Source organism: Caretta caretta, chromosome 14 (assembly GCF_965140235.1).
Source record: "Caretta caretta isolate rCarCar2 chromosome 14, rCarCar1.hap1, whole genome shotgun sequence".
Classification (NCBI taxonomy): Eukaryota; Metazoa; Chordata; order Testudines; family Cheloniidae; genus Caretta; species Caretta caretta.
This window is the reverse complement of record NC_134219.1, coordinates 17870917-17889948: the sequence shown is the minus strand read 5'-3', so window position 1 is coordinate 17889948 and position 19032 is coordinate 17870917. Positions and strand designations below refer to the sequence as shown.

General features: G+C 46.2%; 1 protein-coding gene across 3 annotated transcripts in view; it reads right to left on the bottom strand.

Moving 5' to 3' along the window:
* LOC142069046 (uncharacterized) overlaps window positions 1-18796 on the bottom strand; it is a 44655-nt gene extending 25859 nt beyond the window's left edge. For 2 of the 3 annotated variants that reach the window (XR_012664917.1, XM_075119335.1), the window contains exons 1-3: window positions 18718-18796; window positions 14437-14685; window positions 14256-14336 (exon numbers count right to left, since the gene is read on the bottom strand). The gene's annotated coding sequence lies outside the window, so the exon portion shown is untranslated. Of the gene's footprint in view, window positions 1-13154; window positions 13835-14255; window positions 14337-14436; window positions 14686-18717 lie in introns of those variants that run through there. The other variant, XR_012664918.1, reaches the window with a different exon arrangement.
* Window positions 18797-19032: the final 236 nt, after the last annotated feature.

Genomic DNA, 19032 nt, shown 5'->3' with positions numbered 1-19032 from the left:
GAGTCTTGCGCATGATGGCCAGCTGACTTGACCCGCACATGGCGCTATGCAATCTCTTGGTGGCTCTGCTTCATGAGGTTGGTGCAGATGCAATTTCATGTTGATTCAAACCTTTGATCTTCCACTCAAATGGACCCCAAAACTCAGAGTGAAACAGAGTCAAAACTGCCCAGTTTGCCAATATTTGAATTTAGATTATGTGAATGCACTAATCAGGATTCCCATTGACTTTGGTGGGAGCAGAGTTAGGCCACCATTGGGTGCTTTAGAAACCCCATCCGTATATTTTATTTTCTATAAAAGAGAGCGATTGAAATTTACTTGCCATGAATAAAGACCCTATCCCTAACTCAGGTGAGTAGTCCTTACTCAAACAAGTTGTCCAGATGAATCAGTGGGACTGACTACTCTTGTGAGTAAGCCTTGGCTGGATCAGCCTTTACGATTAACTGGCAATGATTTTTGAGAGCCTATTTGGATGGAGACCAAGAGTTAGGGACTGTTATGAGTATATACTGATGTTGCAGTAAAGTTAGCTACTGTTCACTCTGTCACTCCTGTATTCTGGGACAGGAATAGGACATGATGCAGCTGCTCTGTTCAGCAGAAAAGGCTAGTATAGTTTTGGGCACCACACTTTAGGAAAGATGTGGACAAATTGGAGAACGTCCAGAGGAGAGCAACGAAAATGGTAAGAGATTTAGAAAACGTGACCTTTTGAGGAAAAGTTGAAAGAAGGGCATGTTTAGTTTAGAAGAAAAAAAAACCCTCTTAACAGTCTTCACATATGTAAAAAGTTGTTATGATCAATTTACATCCACGCCCTTGAGCCACATACTTGTACTGACCTAACCACCGGTGTAGAGAGCACTATGTCAACAGGAGGGCTTCTCCCATCAACATAGCTACCACCTCTCAGGGAGGGGAAGTACCAACACTAATCTCTTGGGAGAAGCTCTCCTGTCGGCTTAGGTAGAGTCTTCACTAAGCACTAGAGTGGCACAGCTGCACCGGTGCAGTGCTGTAAGTGTAGACAAGCCCTGGATCCTATAATTTGTTTGTTTCACCTGAGACTCCAAAACGGGGGTTTGGGGGACTAGCCAGAAGGCCTCAGCCAGAGGGCTGAGAACACCACCACTAGACTGACATGGGATGCTCCACTAGAAGGACCAGACTCGTGAGTGTGTGCTTGCCAAGTAATAGCCAAAGGGGGCACTCTGATGGGGACAGATCCTTGACTCCTGCCTACACCGTTGCTATTCCTGGTGGAGGTGCACTGAAGCTAGATCAATGGTGGGGAAAGTGCTAGTTTAGATTTACCCATGACTCAGTTTAATAGAATCCTACTGAATGTGGCTGTGAAATGCAAGGGCAATACTTAGCAGTGGTACCTTGCAAAGCTACAGGTTTCTCCCTCCCTCCCTCCTATAGCAGCATCAGAAGCAAGTCAGGGTCAACTAACTGCCTGTGAAGGGAAAAAAAGAGATCACATGCAAGTGTAAAAGATGTGGGACTGGTTGCTATGCACTTGTGAAAAGCCCTATCTCTTTCTGAGCCGGGTGCACTGCTCCACAATAGTAATTAGCTGAATTTAGACCTGACTGTGGAAACAACTTGTCAGGACCAGAGAACACACAATATTTGTCCTCATAAATATAAATATATAAATATATATATATATATATATATATATATATATATATATATATATATATATATATAAAGTAAAGACTCTAATGAGGTGAAGCTTGAACTTCTGACCCATGCCGGCAAGAGGCACAATTCCTGCTGGAGCTGCCCAAGAGCACATGTCTGCATTGATGGCTGATGCAGACTGTTTACTCGGGATCTACCACTCGCATCCTAAGGGCTGTAAAGGGGCAGCAAATGTCAAGCCCAAAGCTTCTGTATCGGGTTTCTTTTTTTTTGTTTTGATTTTTGGTTTAATGTTTTGGGTGAATGTGATTAATTATGGAGTTAGTGCTCAGGATAGTGAAGGGCTGAAGCCAGGCACAAGGAAAGCAGATCCTGTCTGTGCTTCTCGCTGTCCTCTGCATCTGTGTTTCCACCTGGAATGTCCCATGCTGCTGTTTCCTGGCACTCCTGAGAAGGGTCTGACATCTGCACACTGAATTGCCTGGTGGTTCATGAGGTGACTAATTGATTAAACAGAGCCTACTGTGCGTGAGACAAGTGCTGAATTTGCACCCCACATCCCCAGAGGAGCAGGGTGCGCTAACCAGTCTGCTTTATTTCACCTGCTGTTACCGTACACATCTGAGCCCAGGAATGATTTCCAAGGCACCCATTGTACTGCATGACATTTCAGAGGGCTGCAAGGGCCTTGTTTTGACCATCCATGGTATCCTGTTAATGCTGCTTTCCCAGATATGCTGAAGGCCCATATAACACTGAGCAGGCCCAGGAGGGAGCTAGGAGTTTCATCCTGGAAAGTGCTGAGGAGATGAGTGCTGTCCTTTCCTATTGCCCTCAGTGGGAACTGGGGAGATGAGGACCTCCCACAAAGTGCTCTAGCCCTGGCAGTATGATGAACTCTCTGCTAAGAATACTTTACCGGAAGTCCTGCTAGTTGAATTGCTTGAAGCTTTTTATAGCCCTCAAAGGACTTGAGGCCCAGTCCCAACCAAGGTTGTGTGTGTGTTAAACATGCGCTGGTCTCATCTGACAGGATGAGACATTCCACTAAGTGGCTACATTTTTCTCAGACTCTCTGAGCCAGATGATGGTGTATTGGTATGCTCTGACTGCTAAGCGCTGCCCTGGTGACACAAAGTACCTGTAATGTACCAGTGAGCCTAGCCCTGTTTGGAGGAGAGTTGAATGAATCAGTCCAGCCAGATGGCTGGATTCATGCGCAAACCGAATCTAGACTGGCAGCTTGTCCAATCCATGCCTCCTTCTATCTGAATCATTAGCCCTTCAGAGACAGCACAAAAGCTAAGGCTTGGTTAGCCACTGTTCTTGGGACAGACAAAACCAAAGGCTGTAGGTCATACTGTGTTTTAAATTAGCAGCCTGTGCTGCTTTTGCCATCTACACTGGTCCCTTTCTCAGGCTCAACTTGCTTTCAACTTCCATACCAGTCTATACTTCAGCACTTCAGAGCTGATGTAAGAGGGGAAGAGGGAATGTTCACAAGGCTAATTACATAGATGGGCTTTGACTTTCCTAACATCCCTTCTGTGGCATTTCTTCAAAGTCTGATCTTCCCATGGTTGAAAGGTACTATGGATAAAATTTTCAAAAATACCTAAGTCCCAGTGAGATTTAGGCTCTGAAGCTACTTAAGCACTTTTGAAAATGTTACCCTTTGAGTAAGCGCAAAGTACTATTGTGTTTACATAGGCATTTGGTGTTATATACGGACATGTAGGCAAGATGAATGTCATTTAGCATGTGGCAAATGTAGTCCATTGAAAGGTATATTTTGTTTCTGCCATTTTCACGAGTGGGGTTTACTACGTTTTCCAGAGAAAACAATGCCATGTTTGAACAGTCTTGTGCATCTAAGTTATAGTAATTGCACTACTGCCTGCTCCATACATAGGGCTTCTGTTTGTCAGGGTTTATTAATTTCATTTTTTTGCATGTATTTTTAGCAATTTTTGTGTTTTATGTAGAGGTCCAAATACAGGGTTTTTCAAGGCTTTTGCTTTGTGTATATTGTAATATATATTATACATATTACTCACTACAGTAATATATACTGTAATGAGTAGTCTCCTTGTAATGTTGCCTAGTGCACTTAAATGTAGTACTGTTCCAATCAGCACTATGTTAAAGCACACCAAGGAACCTTTAGAGCATACCAGCATGGTCTACACAGACCAATTAATGTGCAACGTGTTAGCACAGTTTAGTAATCACACATCCATCGTCCACGTTTCTGTTCCATATAGACACACCCTTAGGTATAAGTAACTGTTTCTGATATTTTTCTAATGTTTATTGGATAAACACTAATTTTTATTTGTATTTTTTTATTTTATTGTGTCAGGGCTGTTTTTTCAGTGTTTGTCTGTTGAAACCTAAAATCAGAAGCCTTATCTGTACAGACGAAAACCAGATGAAAAGTCCTAAACTTGGGATGGTTTATTGCTGATAATTGTGTGTTCCTGTGCATGAATTGTAACATCAGTCAACGTAATTAGGAGTGTACGCTCTCCTGTATGAATTACTCTTCTGAACAGTTTTGCTTTATGTGAGGTAGAGGCAATGAAATGAATATATTAAATCCTGTGTTAATTAACCTCTTCAGAGCTGAGCCATGTTGAGTCCCATGTACAGGACCTAGGTACACTATTATCAGTGCCTAAAGGCCAGGCTCCCATTATTCTGGGCACTATCTAAACATATAACAAAGAAACGGTCCCTGCCCTGAACAGCTTACAGTTGAAACCTATAAAATCTGGGACAACAGATGGATATGACAGACGGATGTGGGGGAAGCGCTAAAGAATGGTGAGATATCTATAAGCAGTATAATAAGTAGCAGCCACCGCGCACCAGCTGGGTAACTATTGACAAGTGTTTTGTAGACATCACTGAATAGGTGGGTTTTCGGGATAGATTTAAAGGAGGCATCATGGCGGTTTGTGCGGATTATTACAGAGGGCTCCTTCCATGCATATGGGATGATGGCACAGGAAAAAGCATGATAGTGCTTATAGAAAATTTGACAAATGGGTAACCAAGGGCAGCACTATTCATGTATAATAATAAATGATGCTATCAGCTCTGCCTATATTCAGCTTGCCTGGCATTTTCTTTGGCAAACTTTAACCATTTGGGCTTCAGAGTAGCAGCCGTGTTAGTCTGTATTCGCAAAAAGAAAAAGAGTACTTGTGGCACCTTACAGACTAACAAATTTATTTGAGCATAAGCTTTTGTGAGCTACAGCTCACTTCATTGGATGCATTCAGTGGAAAATACAGTGGGAAGATTTATAGACATAGAGAACATGATACAATGGGTGTTACCATGCACACTGTAATGAGGGTGATCACTTAAGGTGAGCTATTACCAGCAGGAGAGCGGGGGCGGAGGGAAACCTTTTGTAGTGATAATCAAGGTGGGCCATTTCCAGCAGTTGACAAGAATGTCTGAGGAACCGTGGGGGGGTGGAATAAACATGGGGAAATAGTTTTACTTTGTGTAACGACCCATCCACTCCCAGTCTCTATTCAAGCCTAAGTTAATTGTATCCAGTTTGCAAATTAATTCCAATTCAGCAGTCTCTCGTTGGAGTCTGGTTTTGAAGTTTTTTTGTTGAAGAATTGCCACTTTTAGGTCTGTAATCAAGTGACGAAAGAGATTGAAGTGTTCTCCAACTGGTTTTTGAATGTTATAATTCTTGACGTCTGATTTGTGTCCATTTATTCTTTTACGTAGAGACTGTCCAGTTTGACCAATGTACATGGCAGAGGGGCATTGCTGGCACATGATGGCATATATCACACTGGTAGATGTGCAGGTGAACGAGCCTCTGATAGTGTGGCTGATGTGATTAGGCCCTATGATGGTGTCCCCTGAATAGATATGTGGACACAGTTGGCAACGGGCTTTGTTGCAAGGGTAGGTTCCTGGGTTAGTGGTTCTGTTGTGTGGTTGCTGGTGAGTATTTGCTTCAGGTTGGGGGGCTGTCTGTAGGCAAGGACTGGCCTGTCTCCCAAGATCTGTGAGAGAAATTTTCCATGCTAGGTGTCTTCCTCAGGCTGATTTTAATTTCAGAAAATTCTGGTGACCTTTTCTTTGAGAAGCTCTTGCGCCACTGGGCATTGGATCAGGGACTTGAAATTTGGGGGGGTTGGGTGCCACCCCTGGTGCTGGGGTTATGCCTTTTGCTAATCCTGGGGTAATCCATCGAAATTTAGCCAAGTTACAAGCTTTTGAAAAATCACTTTGCACATGTTTAGCAGAGACTTGCTAGAACTTCACAGCTAAAAACTGAAATTCTGTCTGCACGGAGCAGGCCCCAACCTGGTGCTGCAGGGAGCTGAGCTGGACTTTCCCTACAATTGCAGCCTGGGCTGTGGTGGGCCAGGGCCTGGACTGGCACTGGAACTGAGAGCAGGGAACCCATCTCTCCTGAGCTCTCAATGCCACCCCCTCCGCTGGTCCCAGACAGTGTGGAGGATGAAGCTGCCTGATCTGAATGCAGAGACCCCTGTCAGGGTGGGTCAGGGAGCCTTGGGAGGAGACAGATGGGCTGGGACTTGATGGTGCTCACTTAATGAGCAGCTATTCAATATTCTCTTTTCTCCTCATTGTTCAACATGTGGCCCCAGGCTTTATTTACTGCATGCCATTCAAAGCCTGCTCTTCCGTCAAATGCTTGACTTTTCAACCTTTTCCTCGGCCTTATGCTCAGCTCAGTTTGTCTGTCTGTCTGACTACATGTGTCAAGAGCAGAGAGGATGAGTTTGCAGTACTCACGCTGTGAGATGGTTAGGGCTGGGATGAGAGTTTTAGCTGTGTGCATGGAGAGGAAAGTACAGGAAGTGGGAAGATGCATGGATGTAGGGAGAGGGCTGAGTCAAAGATGATACCCAGGTTACAGGCCTGAGGGGTGCTGTTTACAGTGACTTAGGAGGAGGGAAGAGAGGAGGGTTGGGGAGAGAGCTCAAGAGCTCAGTTTTAGCCAGAGGAAAATGTTGAGATAGCCACCCTTCCCCCCAGCCAAATTGCTATGAGGAAGACTCTAGTGGGTAGAATGCTGGGACTCCAGAGACCTGGAGTTTATTTCCAGTTCTGTCAATAGTCTATTCCTCAGTTTCCCCATCTATAAAATGGGGGTAATGACAGTGACCTCCTTTATAAAGCGCTTTGAGATCTACTGACAAAGAGCTCTCGATAAGAGCTAGGTGGCGTAGGGATAGAGTGGAGGGGGATGGAGATCCCATTATACTGTGTCAATTTTTCTTTTGAAGAATTTGTGAGCTTCTGCTAGAAGAGGAAGAGAGGGGGCAGGAGGTGAGAAGAGTTAAAGGAGGAAACTGAAGGTGGCGGCCGGGCTGTTGTAGGGGGTGGGCATGCTGATTTACAGCCCACCCACTGAGTTCAGCAGGGTGATCTTGGCCTTTCAAGGGCTTTCACACTGTTATTTGCCTGGGCCATTTTGGGGATCAGAGTCCTGCACTGGGAATGTTCTTCTAATAAATACCTGCCACTGTGCCCTCACCAAAAAAGCATGCTGCAAATTTGCATGATTTCAAGCACAAACCCTGTACTTGTCTTCCCATTTTAAAGATATGGTATAGCAACACCCTAATGCAGAAAGAGACTTCTATGCATCTGTGGGGGCTCTAGAGTGTTAGAAAAACGGGTGATGAGATTTTACAGCTGGGCAAAGGGATCCAAACAGTGCATATCTTTTTTGCCTTACAAGTCTTTGCTTTCTTGACTTAGTGAATAACCTGAACAATTCCATTGCAAATACAGAAAGTTCTCAGAGCAAATTTCCAGCTCAAAGAAGGTGAAATGAGAAATGTAGAAGTATTCTAAAGAAATATTTCCTTAAAATCATGACTTATTCGATAAATTAAGGAAATAGAAGGTGACTTTGAAATATTGCAGTATTAGGGCTAGTAGATAACATGTACAACTCATTCTCTAACCTCTTATTAAATCCTCAGAAAAAAAACAAAGATTAATCAAGTTTCCCTATAGGCTAGAGGAGGCACCCACTCCATGCTGTCTCTTTGTTTCTTCTTGCTTTGCTGTGTTCTCTTCTTCTTGATTGTCATTCAAGCTGAAAGTACGTGGCTACTCTTTCTAGAGCAGATCAGGAATTTTTTTTGACAAAACAGCTTTTTGTCAGAAAATGCTGATTCATTGAAAGTGTCGGTTTCAATGAAAGAATGTTTCATTTACCTTTCATCTAAAAGGTGTCTCAGGCCCAGGATGGAATTTCTGGAGTGGGGGGTGGGGAAAATGGGATCCACAATAATGAGTAACTTACTGGTTCAAGCTCTCACCTAGTATGTGGCAGACTCAGTTTCAAATCACTGATTCGAATCAGTCAGACCAGCGATTTGACCCCATCCCAGGTAAGTGCTGTAACCACTGGGCTCTTGGTTATTTTGGGATGGGTCTCTCCCTCTTGCATGGTGTTTCACAAAACAGTTTGAAAGGTCTAGTTTTTATTCAGGTGCAGAACAAACAAATGTTGAAACCTCTGATTTTTTTAATGAAACAGAAATCTTGTTCTCCAGCCAGTCCCAGCTCTTTCCAAATGGAAAACACAACATTTAGACTAGAGCTTGCAAGGCACTACAGAAATGCCTATCATTGGTAGCCTCGGGGAGGTAGCCTCTCGCGTCACTTTTAGCACACAATTAGAAATGCAAAGCACAATGTTAGTCTTGCTCCAGCTTCCTTGTCCTGAGCTGCTGCTGCTGTTGTAATATATTCCGGGGCCAATTCTTTTGCAGCCTCACTTAAACTCATAAACAGCTGTTGATAAATACCACTGTTGCTAATGCAGAGCAATTAACATTCAGGTCTGCTTTCCTCTAATGCAAATTTGTATAGCTTCTTTTCAGATGATACAAGCTCCAACTCTGCTTCCAAGGCAGCAGCAAGGGCTCTCCACGGAAAGCCTTCCTCTTTGATACTGACAGGTTTCAGAGTAACAGCCCTGTTAGTCTGTATTCGCAAAAAGAAAAGGAGGACTTGTGGCACCTTAGAGACTAACCAATTTATTTGAGCATGAGCTTTCGTGAGCTACAGCTCACTTCATCGGATGCATACCGTGGAAACTGCAGCAGACTTTATATATACACAGAGAATATGAAACAATACCTCCTCCCACCCCACTGTCCTGCTGGTAATAGCTTATCTAAAGTGATCATCAGGTGGGCCATTTCCAGCACAAATCCAGGTTTTCTCACCCTCCACCCCCCCACACAAATTCACTCTCCTGCTGGTGATAGCCCATCCAAAGTGACAACTCTTTACACAATGTGCATGATAATCAAGTCGGGCTATTTCCTGCACAAATCCAGGTTTTCTCACATCCCCCCCACCCCCATACACACACAAACTCACTCTCCTGCTGGTGGTAATAGCTCATCCAAACTGACCACTCTGGATTTGTGCTGGAAATGGCCCACCTGACGATCACTTTAGATAAGCTATTACCAGCAGGACAGTGGGGTGGGAGGAGGTATTGTTTCATGATCTCTGTGTGTATATAAAGTCTGCTGCAGTTTCCACGATATGCATCCGATGAAGTGAGCTGTAGCTCACGAAAGCTCATGCTCAAATAAATTGGTTAGTCTCTAAGGTGCCACAAGTACTCCTTTTCTTTGATACTGAGTTATTGGCCAAGCACAGGTTCTTTGCACATTGCCATAGCAACTAGCAAATGCAGGTAAGTGCTAGGATGAAAACAGGGACAATGCTCCATGAATGACCAGTTTCTGTCTAGTTTGCTTTAGCATGATACCATCTCCTCTTCTCCACCGCCTGGCATCTTATGTCATTTTACCCTGCTGTTAGTAGGAATTAGCCACTCGTTTATGCAAGTTGGTAGCATTTACACCCAGTTTTCACTGGCTACTTAATTTGCAAGTCAGTGGCTAGGGCCCTGGATTAGGTACTGGGGAAACCTGGGTTCTATTCTTCGCTGTGCCACTGACTCACTTGGTGACCTTGGGCAAGTCATTTCCCTGCTTTGCCCCTTAGTTTCTCCAGCTGCATAACTGGGATAACTGTATTAACTACAGCTGGTGGGAAAATGAGATTGAGAGGGTTCTACAGAACATTTAGACTGTTCACCTAAAACCATTTTCGGTTTTCAGTTTTCCATTCTTGCAGGTCAATGGAGACAAGGGCGCAAGGGTCTGCCTGCATGGAGCACATTGTGGGACTGAGGCCTTAGATTATAAGCTTCTCAATCAAATGATCTATCAAACTGTGGAGCAGTCTCCCACAGGAAGTGGTGGAAACCTCATAGTTCCAGCTGTTTCAAAACTGGACTGGACAAATGAAGAGAGCACAGCATGGAGAATGATCCAGTGTTGGTCTCAGGACTAGGGTGCACGCTAGATGCTCTACTGCTCTCCTCTCCCCTCTTCCTCCCTCCCTCTCTCTCTCTTGCTAATAACTTTAGACTGTAGCGAACCCTAAACTCCATCCACCTTTTGTATGTGATTCACCTACTTTTAAAACAGCCCTCTCCAGAAAGACACTACTCTCCAAGGGCACGATGCTTCAAGAGCAAGTCACAACTCCACTGGGGGTTGCAATATGAAGTGCCCTTTTGCATCACACTCGACAAAGCAATGGGGATGAGCAGGCCTCCCACGCTGCCTATGCAGTGTATTTGTTTCAGTCACCTGGGAGCCTAGCTCGCTTGTTGCTTTATCGTTTCCAGAAGTATGTAACTCTCCCAGCTCTGTCAAAGCCAGGAGCATTGGTGACATGTTGCAATGGCTGTCAATATGAGGCGCTTCACTTTTATGAGCTGGTTATCCCCAGAGAGAGAGAGGCTGCTTTGGGCAGTGGGATAACTGCAGTGGTAATGGCTCATTTCATAATGAACATTTTGGGATGGGGAAATGAGGGTTTGATGGGCGGAGGACACCCATAGCTGGGTTAGGAAGAGGGTAACAGAGAGCACTGGGACAAGGACGAAACCTGTGGCTAATTAGAAAACGGGCAATAAAAGGCACAGGCTTAAGTCAAGGGAGGCCTGGATTTCCCTGCAGCCTGTGTACCTCAGGCTACTGAGGCCTAGAGTCAGCAATAGAGGCCACTTGACCCTCGGTAGGAGATAACTAGAAAAGGGACCAAGTGCCCTAATTAGCCCCAAATGAAAACGGTGCCTCTTTTGCTTTCCCTGGAACAAAAGGCAAGGGGGGTTAAGTTTTTCTTTTCTCTTCCAAAGATGACAGGGCTGCTTTTATTGTAGCAGCCAGTGTTCCCTCCTCTTGTGGCAAGCAGGGGACTCTCTGTGCACAGGGTGGGGGACCACAGACACTGTTGATGGCACCTGTTCACTATATTACCAACTCCTCTCATGTAGGCTGTCTCAGAGCAGTCAGAAGGTAACCACTGACTTTTGGTTACTACTGACCTCAGTTGGATTTGAACCTTAACCTAGAAGGGTTGCAATTACTGGTGCCTGGAGCCACGCAGTCTCCTAGGAGAGGCACTAGCTTCATTTGTTCTTGTCTATCTGATCATTACTGATCAGGGTTCTTTGCCTGAAACAAAAACACTTTGCATGAAGTTAGAATCAGGGTGTGACTCTTTGACAGACATGCAATGGGCTGGGGTGTTTAGCATCCAAGGTGATTGGGTGCACGGTGTCTAGCCTGGAAGAATCATTGCTGATGCTGAATGAGAGTGCCAGCTCTATTTACTGCATATGCTCTGCAGTTGTAAGGCGTTTCAGCTGTGTCACTGTAACCCATAGCCAGTGTCGTGCCTATACCTGATCCACAGAAGATATGAGTCTGTTCCTGCTGGGAGCTAGTAGGTTGAGTCTGTTTTCACTGCAGAGTTACCTGGAGTTATTGACACTCAAATTACTGCTCTGGATTTAGCTGAGCTTGAGTGAGGCTATGTCTACACTTAAACAGCTGTGCCACCATAGTGCTTCAGTGTTGTCACTCACTACAGTGACAGGAGAGGTTCCCCCGTTAGCGTAGGTAACACACCTCCCCAAGAGTCAGTACAGTAGCTAGAATTCTTCCATCGACCTAGCGCTGTCTACATCAGGGGGCTAGATCAGTTTAACCATGTCACTCAGCCGGGTGGATTTTTCACACCCCTGACTGATGTAGCTGGGTTGATCTAACTTTTTAGTGTAGATCTGGCCTGAGTGTGTCCACATGGCAAAATGATACCTGAGCTGCTGTGTCCGCACTGGCTCTATGCTCACTCTTGTGTGGGCCTAAGATTTCTGGGAGGCATAACCAATGGTTCTTAGCACTACAGTAAGCTGGGCCTCTCTATGAATTCTTTCCCAATTGTCTGAAAACTTGTTCATCTTTTCTGAGCACATGGTGGAATGATGGGGAAGCATTGGAAGACTAATGGCACTTGAGAGAAGCTAGGTTTCTAACGAGTTGTACTCACTACAACTATAGCCTATGTCCCCAGTGGGCCAGCCAATTTCTGTTAAACACACCATTACATTGGACTTACTGGGTTTTGTGCGTGGATGGGATTTGAGTTATAACTCAAGTTACCTTAGTGCTTTAGCTCAAGCTGTAGCGTCTTATGCTATTGCTTTTAAGATCCTGATTTCAGTCTCCAGTGATCACTAAGACAATAGTCAATATAGCATTATGGGAACCAGAATGTTTCAACCCTTTAATTAGAAGCCTCCACTTGCTTCTATCATATTGTGTATCTGGTTGATATTTTCACTGGTAATTTAGTAGCTATCCAGTCAGAAGGGAAAATGACTTGGTGATGGGGCTTGTCATCACGAAGTTGGAGGCAGGAAACTGGGAGCCAGAGCGCCTGGGTTCTGTTGCTCAGATCTGCCACTGAACTACTTGTGACCGTGCATTGCATAACTTGGCAGCATAAGTTGAGGTGATGGGCATGAGCAGAGGTCTAACAACTAGACCACAATGTCTATGTTATAGATGCTGTGAATTCGTAGAAGACTCTAAGGGGTGAGAAAACCTGAATTTGTGCTGGAAATGGCCCACCTTGATTATCATGCACATTGTAGGGAGAGTGGTCACTTTGGATGAGCTATTACCAGCAGGATAGTGAATTGTGTGTGTGGTTTTTGGGAGGGGGGTGAGAGAACCTGGATTTGTGCAGGAAATGGCCCAACTTGATTATCATGCACATTGTGTAGAGAGTTGTCACTTTGGATGGGCTATCACCAGCAGGAGAGTGAATTTGTGTGGGGGGGTGGAGGGTGAGAAAACCTGGATTTGTGCTGGAAATGGCCCAACTTGATGATCACTTTAGATAAGCTATTACCAGCAGGACAGTGGGGTGGGAGGAGGTATTGTTTCATATTCTCTGTGTGTATATAAAGTCTGCTGCAGTTTCCACGGTATGCATCCGATGAAGTGAGCTGTAGCTCACGAAAGCTCATGCTCAAATAAATTGGTTAGTCTCTAAGGTGCCACAAGTCCTCCTTTTCTTTTTGCGAATACAGACTAACATGGCTGTTACTCTGAAAACTAGCCACAGACTGTGGCTAACTTGTTTAGTCCGCTTTGAAAAACCTCAGCCTTGAGTTCCAGGATTCAAAGGCCTTGTAGAATTTCTCTTATGCTCACAGGGGAATGAGGAGCTGGGGTGTGTCTGAGCAAGGAGCATCTTGGGGGGGAATGTATTAAAAGTTCTAAAATTTGAAACTTGCCCAATCTCTTCTATCCCTTCTTTGCTGTCACTGTAGGACACAGGGAGAAGGCTACTTTATGATCTGGACAATGGGTATAGGATTCCAAGAGGGTATTGTTATGACTTGGAAACTTTAATGATTACTTTTATTGTTTGTATTACCATAGCACCTAGGAGCCCTTGTCACAGACCAGGACCCCATTGTGCTAGGCGCTGTACAAATACAGAACAAAGATCCCTGCCTAACAAAAATTATAAGCTAAGTATAAGACAAGAGACAATAGATGGACAGATGGTGGAGTACAAGGAAACAATGAGACATTATTGGTCAGCATGACAGACAATGGTTCTTGAGTTCGACGCTGTACACCAACCTTCTTCCCACTGCTTATGCAATTTGCCCCCTCCCCTCAGGGGTTTTCAGGCTCTGATTGCAGACAGCAGTTGCCATGTAGTCTGATCGCTGATGGCTGTTTAAAATCTGGGGTCTCTGGAGCAGAATGAAGGGAAAGTGTTGCCATTGTGTGTTATGCAATTATTACAGTCTCACCCATCAGAGACGACCTGGGCCTTATCACTAACACACACACGCACAATTGAGTTTTTTCTAATCCTTTCCTTTTGTGCCCATTATCTTGTTTAAATATTGTTGTTCTTTTTCCTTTCCTGGAAACCACCAGGGCTCTGATAGCCTCTTGGGTGATTGCATAAAGGATTCTTGGCTCCTAGCTCTGTGCGGTATGCTTGCATGGACAGGGAAAGCAGAATGTCTGTGTGTTACTTGCTTGTGTGTTCAGGTTGTGCTGCTGCCTCTTACCTCAGTTCAGACCCCGCTGGAGATATTGGCCACCCCCTTGTTCTGCAATGGCCAGAGGATCAGCCGTAATGTGTTTAATTAAAAGCTGCCTTACCAGTGCTGCAGTTCCAGACGTGAAGTGTTCAGTTCATGGTGCTGATGTCATATGCATTGTCATTAGGCCCTCCAGTGGATTCTATACATTGTATAGAAAAAAGGGACTTATTAGGTATGGGCTTAAAAACAGACTGCAAATCCTTTGAGTTCATGGGCATATTTGTATCTGAACTTTGTACCGTGGTGCCAGCACAACTGCCAGCCATGACTGAACGTCCTGGAGATTTCAAGTTCCCGTCTGATTCCATTGAGATCGGAGCTTTGGATTCTGGGTGCAGCTCTGAGCCCCTGAGTCTGAAACTCGGCCCTGGAGATCTTGCAGATAGGCTTTCCTATGAGACTTCCAGAACATCCTTCCAGTCAGGCTGATCTTGGGGTATCCTCAGCCTTCCTCATGGGGTTTCAGCGCTTCTGGTCTCAACTGGAACCTGGAAGTAAAAAACAGACACACAAATGAAACCTAATGGGATCAAAGTGACGTGAACTGCTTCAAATCTCCAGTTCAGTTTGAGCTTTAGGGGACTGTTCAGGGAGGGACTGGAGGCCGTGTTGTTTGAGCCAAGCTACTTTGCTCATCTTATTTTCTCCCTGGAATGATCAACTATTTGGGCTTGCCTACACAAGAAATTTGCACCAGCTTAAGGTGTGATTTTTAAACTAGTGAAAATGGCTGTGTGGACACTTACTTCTGATTATACCAGGTTTATTTTGGCTTAGTATGAGTTGATTTAGGAACAGCTTTAACCTAACCAAAATGAGTGTCCACACAGGGTTTAACACTAAATGGATCTAAAAGCTAATTTAAGTTAAACTGATGCAACGCGTGGATGCAGACACAGCCTTTGGGTATCATTTTCTTGGAGGGGCAGGGGATTTTATTAGCATTTGGTTATTGATTGGTTCAATTTGGCAAAAACAGGACAGCTCTGGAAATTTGTGTGTCCTGCTGCTGATTTGAATGTTTCTAATTCTTACAAACCACCCTGCATTCCTAGGATCCTCGTTTGGTTTAAGGGTGAGGCAAAGTAGCTGTTGATGCATTGTCGGTGAGCTTGCACAGAACCAGGCAAGGTTTGTTTCTGCTCAGTTATGGTAGGGATGCATTTGGCCTGTTCTGTCCTGGCGCACCGAGAATGGCTGCTGTCTCTTTTTGTCCTGCCAGCTGCACTTGATGCTCCATAAACATTCAGCTCCCTTCTCTTCACCCTCCAACCACAGAACATGGGCTCCAGGGTTTGGGCTCCGAGCCGGCTCCCCAGACAGGGCTCTGCTCCGGGGTTTGGGCGCAGAGCCGGCTCCCCAGATAGGGCTCTGCTCAGCTTCAATTAAGCTGTGCGCCTGTGGGCAGAATCTGTCACGCTGAAGGTGCTTTCTGCTGCTTTGATTTCAGCATTCAAGGTACAGGCCTGTGCTGTAGACCAGGAAGGAGGAAGGCTCTGAAACACACACACAATGAAAGACATTCATTGTCTTTTTGCTTTGTTTTTCCTGTGGTCTGTGTTTGCTACAGGGAAGCCCCAGACATCGGGGATCAAAGTCTAGAGTCCCCTGCTATCATAATTTGAAAGCTTGAGGGGTTGTTTTCTGTATATTCAAGGGCAAAGTTGACTGATGCATCCATAGCCTCATGCGATTGCAATGAAACACAGATGTTCACCTGCCAGCAAATACACTGTGATAGTGTGGGCAACTGGCCAAATGGACTTTGAACAGAAATAGCAGGGTGCGGGGCAGGGGTGGTGGGGTGCATCCTAATTGTATCCAGTGTCAGTGGGAGATTCACTGTAAACAGCCCCTGGCATTACAGACCTGGCCTACAGACCACAGCTACAGCAATGTCATTCTTCTCTTTCCATGGAGTGAGTCAGGCACCCCAGGACTCTGCCAAGCAAAATGGTATTTACACTGGTATCAGACTGCAGACCAAAAATCGATCTAGCCAAGCACAACACAGCCAGGGGAGGGGCAGCAGCCTTAATTGGCTCCTCATCAATTGCCCTGCACTTGAAGCTGTTTTTGAGAGGTGTCAAGTATCAGGGGGTAGCTGTGTTAGTCTGTATCCACAAAAACAACAAGGAGTCCGTTGGCACCTTAAAGACTAACAGATTTATTTGTTTTTTTACCCACGAAAGCTTATGCCCAAATAAATCTGTTAGTCTTTAAGGTGCCACTGGACTCCTTGTTTTTATTTTTGAGAGCACTCCGATGGCTGTTGGCAGGATGCACATCGGCAGGATGAATCCAGGGCTGCAGCACCTATCAGCTGTTAGCCTGTGGCTGCAGTCTGTCTGTGAGAGCATGCTCTGCCAGGCACACTTGTGCTTTGTGAGCGTCCCTGACCCTCCAGGGAAGCTAGTTTCCCCACACACACACCCCCACACCCACCCCATAAAGGGTCCCTTCTCAGGGCAGGATTTATAATGAAGACTGATTGATTGCTGTGGAGAGCAGTGGAGGTTATTGAAGATGGAATAAGCTGGGTCCCTGGAGGAGGACTGGGACAATAGATTTAGTAAGTCTTAATACTGCAAAGCTAAATTAATTTCTGGAGTGGTTTAAACAAAAGTGTGTGGATCTCAAGCAAATCTACATCAGGGGAGAGAAGGATCTTCCAGGAGCTGCCTGGTTCAGAAGGGCAGGGGATGGATGAGGTACATGTTGGTGGCTTGGAAGGCTGGTCTGTTGGGAGGGATTGGCTCTTGCTTTAAATACATTTATATAGTAATGTATAAATTCCCACAGTGCCAAGAGCGAGCCTTGGAGAAGGGAGCCCTCTGTTTATCCCCAGAAGAGGCACAGCATAGGTGCTGGCCATAGGAACATCCCGCTCTGAGCCCTACCCCTAGCTTAGAAGTGGTGCCTCCAGAGGCCAGAGTTATTTTCCAGGCCCATTCCGGCTCTGGCCCCTATGCTGAGCCTGGTGGGAAGGGAGGACAGTTTGGTGGTTTTCTGTGGTGTGAAGAGAAATGCCTCCCTTTTTAATGAAACGCCACGGAGCCAGGGCCAGCTCAGTCTGTACCTTGCGTGAGCTGTGAATTACCTTCATGCCATAACAAAGATAACTCCTGCGGTTTTAAACATGCCACCCCCACCCACCTCACTAATCCCGATGAGGCACGCACAGAGGGCCCTGGAGTGGAGTGTAGACCTGATGAGACACCAATGCTATGTCTCCATGGTGCCACAGTGCAGACTACAGGGGTGTGAATTGCAGAGAGCACCAAAAGGTTATGCTTTAATTGTCTGTGTGGATGCTGCTAGCACGGACTAAAAGGTGCTTAGTTTGGGTTAGCACCATGTTCTTCAGACAGGACTACATTAATGCGAACTAGGTACCTTTTAGTTCATGCTGGCAGTATCGACATACCGCAGTTACACCGTAACATTTTAGTGTGCTCTAAATTCACACCCCTGTAGGCTGCCCTGCGGTGGAGTGTAGACAAGCTCTGACTGATTCGTGTCCTCTAGAACAGCAGTTCTCAAACTGAGGTCTGCGGATCCAGGGGGTCCGCGAGTCATGTGCGGGGCCGCTGCTCAGCCGCGCACAGGAAGTGCTGGGAGGGAGTGGGAGGAGCGGGGTCGGGGGTGAGCTCGGGGGAGAGGGTGGAAAGAGGCGGGGGGGTGGAGTGGCAGTGGGAAGAGGCGGGGTGCGGTGGGGCCTTGGGGACAGGGCTGCCAACGGTCTAATCACACAAACCCAAACACCCTTGCCCTGCCCCCACCCTTTCTCCAAGGTCCCGCTCATTCCATCCCTCCTCCCTCCATCACTCACTCTCTCCCACTCTCACTCGCTTTCACTGGGCTGGGGCAGGGGGTTGGGGTGCGGGAGGGGGTGAGGGCTCTGGCCAGGTGGCACTTACCTCGGCGTAGCAGGGCTAAGGCAGGCTCCCTGCTGGCCCTGACCCCGCGCTACTCCCGGAAGCAACTGGCACATCCCTGCGGCTCCTGTGGGGTAGGCAGGTGGCTCTGTGCTCTGCTCCTGCCTGCAGGCACCACCCCCGCAGCTCCTATTGGCCTCAGTTCCTGGCCAATGGGAGCTGTGGAGTCAATGCCAAGGGTGGGGGCAGCACGCGGAGACCCTCTACCACCCCCAGGGGCCGCAGGGACATGCCGGCTGCTTCTGGGAGCAGCGTGGGGCCGGGGCCAGGGCAGGCAGGGAGCCTGACTCAGCTCCACTGCGCCACCAGACTTTTAGCCCTAAAATCTCCCGGTTTGGTTTCAGTAGCTTCCAGGAGATACAGCCTGGTTCTGGGAGACTCCCGGTGAAACCAGGAGGGTTGGCAACCCTACATTGGAGAAAGGGGTGGAGTAGGGGTGGGGCCTGGGGCTGAGTGGGGGTTGAGCACTCCTGGGGAAAATTAGAAGCCGGCTTGTGGGTCTGCGAAAAAATTTAAATCAAAATGGTGAGGGTCCTCAGGTTGTTAAAGTTTGAGAACTGCTGCTCTAGAAAATCAGCTCACCTTTTCAACTCTTATTCCAGTTCTGCCCCTTTCCACAGGATAATGCCAGCTGTGAGGCAGTCAGCCTGTATGGTCCCTGTAGGAATAGATGCAATTGGATGGAAAGAAACACAAGAAACCAACTCCTCAACAAAATAAGAAGGGGAAGGGCTACAAAACAACAAGGATCACCTAATTTATGGGGAACAAAGAATGCAAAAACAGGACCTGAAGTGCAGGTCCTGGAACAAAATGAAGGAACCAGAAGGGAACATTAAGCAGAAAACCTTGACAACTCCCATTGTTCCATGAGAGACTGTGGGCAGCCAAAAGAAA